Source organism: Camelina sativa, chromosome 19, assembly GCF_030686135.1.
Source record: "Camelina sativa cultivar CO46 ecotype springtype chromosome 19, ASM3068613v1".
NCBI lineage: Eukaryota > Viridiplantae > Streptophyta > Magnoliopsida > Brassicales > Brassicaceae > Camelina > Camelina sativa.
This window is the reverse complement of record NC_141898.1, coordinates 19,266,791-19,270,295: the sequence shown is the minus strand read 5'-3', so window position 1 is coordinate 19,270,295 and position 3,505 is coordinate 19,266,791. Positions and strand designations below refer to the sequence as shown.

General features: G+C 39.0%; 1 long non-coding RNA gene across 1 annotated transcript; it reads left to right on the top strand.

Annotated features, from left to right (window-relative positions):
* The first annotated feature begins 355 nt into the window (after positions 1-355).
* LOC147920804 (uncharacterized) lies at positions 356-2,539 on the top strand. The gene is made up of 2 exons (XR_015590590.1): positions 356-1,519; positions 1,713-2,539. It is a non-coding gene; the product is annotated as an uncharacterized LOC147920804 (long non-coding RNA).
* Positions 2,540-3,505: the final 966 nt, after the last annotated feature.

Below are 3,505 nucleotides of genomic sequence, written 5' to 3'. Positions count from 1 at the left end.
GTCGTTCATGTTAATTTTGTGAATCGGTTGAATAAGACATAATATATACATTAATTAATGATTAAATTATCCTCGTATGGATAGCTCTTCATTATAATGCTTTATTGATTATTGTTTCATAAGTACTGAAGCAACTAAGCCCACATTCATGCTTTATCGGTTGCTTTAATTCAATTCCTTTGGTCACTATTGCTTAAATATATGCTGATCTGATTTCATTACAATATTTTAATTTTTCCTAAGTACTTTTGTTTTTTCACTGGGAATATACAAAAACAGGGAATTGACTTATGGAAAGCCATCACATTACCAAGAGACCGTATAACTAGAAGCTTTAAGACTAGTCAAGGGAGATGCATGTTAGAACCATGATCTTTACAAAAAAACAAAAGAATTTCCTGACTAAGGATTAGCAGCCAACACAGAGGAAAGAACTCTCTCATTAGAGAAACAAAAAATCTAACCAGAAAGGCTGTCCAGAGGCTACATAAGAGTGAAGCCGATTATCCTCAATTACGCTTCTGGCAATGAGAAAAGCTCCTCTGTTTGCTTCCCTTGATACACCAACAAAATGCCATTCACCTAGTAATGTTAAACACGATAACACTTGGGAGGAATGGAACCTGAACGACGGCCACACCTTTGGCTTGTTAACAGAACCTATCAAGGCAGAGTCCTCTAAAGCAAAAAGAACCTTACTGATTTTGTGGCTTATCATGCTTTCGATTGCCCAAATCGCACTAATAAGCGAAGCCTCCTGTTTTGAGTTAATCATGGAGAAAGGTCTTCGACTGTGGAGGATCAACATACCTAAGGCATTTTACAGAATCCAGGAGGCTCCGACAAGCTCATTTCTTCTTGACCATGAGAGTCCAATACTACATTTCAAACACTCATCATATGGGGGTTCCCAATCTAACGTCTCAGATACAGGGGCAGGTGTTACAGTAGGTACCCGTGTAGAGGAGAGAGGAATATCCGGAGGTTCTTCAACCAGTTGAGCGTCAAGCCAAATTTCCACATCCACTTTGATCTTTTTTGCAGTCTCTAGAGGAGAGAAACTCTTACCCTCAAAGAACAAAGAATTACGGTTCTTCCAGATTCTCCACAAGATCCAGGGAAAACTTCTCCTGATCTCGACAGGCCACAATTTATTATCCCTATTGATTAGCAGGTGGTGAATATGGGAAAAAACTGAACCTTCTCCAGGATTAAAGTTAGGAGAGGGATAATCTGAGAGAGCCCAGATCTGACGCGCGAGAGGACAGGAGAAGAGAACATGGTAAATGGATTCACCTGCCATCCCACAAGTAGAACAACCTTAACCCCCTACGAGCTAGCAGATCACCTACTGGAATAGCTCCGCTCAACAGTTTCCACAGGAATACTTTAATTTGTGGCTTGGTGTGGAGTTTCCAAACTTGCTCTTTCAGACCATTGATAGACGGTAAAGCTGAAACCTCTCTAAGGAGGGGCTCTTTTTCGATTTAGAAGCCATCCAATAGCCTGATTTCACCGAGTAAGCTCCACTTTTGTTATGTTTACAAGACCAAAAATCGTTCATTGAAACCATTGGTTTGTTCTCTCTTATCTTCTGAACGTCGACCAGAAAAATCAATTCTTCTAGTTTGTCGATATTCCAATCCCTTTTGGCAAAGTCTATCAAGTCACTGACCATTAGGTTGATATTAATGATGTCGTTTTTAATCCAGGGAGCTCTCATAACCCCATCATCCAACCAAGGATCACACCGGACTCTTAAGCTAGCACCATTGCCAACTCTTTTGACTAGACCTTTAAATAGCAAATCTCTTCCGTGGAGTATGCTTCTCCAACCGAAAGATGGTCTGCAGCCCAAGGGGGCAAACTGAAAGGACTCTCGAGGGAAATACCGACTTTTCAAGAACCTAGAGAATAGGCTGTTGGGCTCCTGAATAATTCTCCAAGCATGTTTTGCTAAGAGAGATTGGTTGAAGATACCAATGTCTCTAAAACCCAAACCTCTCAGGTTGTTGGGAAGACATAATCTCTCCCAGCTTTGCCAATTAATCTTCCTGACATGCTCGTTTGAGCTCCACCAGAAATCGGCCAATGCACTTGACAGATTTGCACAAGATTTTTTTGGAAGCTTGAAGCAAGACATGGCAAAAACAGGCATCGCCATTGCCACTGTCTTAATCATGATCTCCTTACCTCCCTCAGACAAATTCCTAGCGTACCAACCTGACAGCTTATTCTTCACTCTGTCTTTTAAATAGTTGAGTAAATCTATTTTTGACCCGCTAAAACACTCAGGGAGGCCTAGATATGACCCTGCTCCTCCTTGATTCAAGTTTCCTAGGCATCGTTGAAGATCCTCCTTGATCAAAGTAGGAACCTTTTTCCCAAAGGTTATTGAGGACTTGGAGGCATTGATTACTTGACCAGTGAACACGTCTTTTTCCTAAGTACATGAACATGTATTTCACTACATAATGTTTGATTTCTGATCGACACATCACACATGATTATATATTGATTTATTAGTTTGCCGACTTAAGAGTTAAGACTCATGCTTATAGCTGGTCTAATATCTCGTTGGTTTACATATATGTATACATCTATATTATATATGGGTGTGAATTATAAGAATATATAAACGGTGATTCAAGTTATAAATATATATTATAAATAAACATTATAAGTAAATATATTATAAATTAAATTATTTTTTTATTATTAGTAAAATGGATTATTTTGAATTTAATTGGATATATTTGTTTAAATAATATATTCGGGATTTTTGATGGAGATTGAACAAATATATCACGATTCTATCTTGGTTGAGCTAAGGGAAACCACCAATATTTAAACAGAATTAATATTATCTTTGACTAAAGAAAATTCTTCAAACACACACCATAAAGAAGAAGAAGAACGAGGTTTTGTGCATGACATATCGAGTTTGAAAAGATTGTTTGTGATTCAGAAACTCCGTGTAGCATCCATGTTCCAGAATTATATTTTGGGTTATATTGAATAAATCAAAGGAGTGGATTTTAATTAATTTCGGTTTAATTATGTAAATCCTGGTTTGATTAGATTAAACCAAAAGCCTTAGACTTTGTTTTAAAGTGTTGCCTCCTTTGTTTTCATGGAGTGTCGACGTTGGGAGTCATAGAAAAAGAAAGAGTTGGCCTGAATAGTGGTCATGGTGGTGGTGATATTCTGGTGAGGGAATATGGTGGTTGGTAGGACATTGCGATGTTTTACGCGAACCACGAGAGGTAGTTCCGGTCGGGAGATGCTTATAGGCGTTAGGACTTGTTGCTCATGAGGAGATGATTAGTTGTAATGGGGAGATGATTAGTTCTCTGTAGGAGATGATTAGTTCTCCTAGGGAGATGATTAGTTCTCCTGAGGGGATGATTAGTTCCCCTGGTGCACCGCGGGCTTGACGGGTTGCGACCCTGAGAGCGGCAGAGGAGATGATTAGTTCTCCTAAGGGATGATTAGTTCCCTAGAG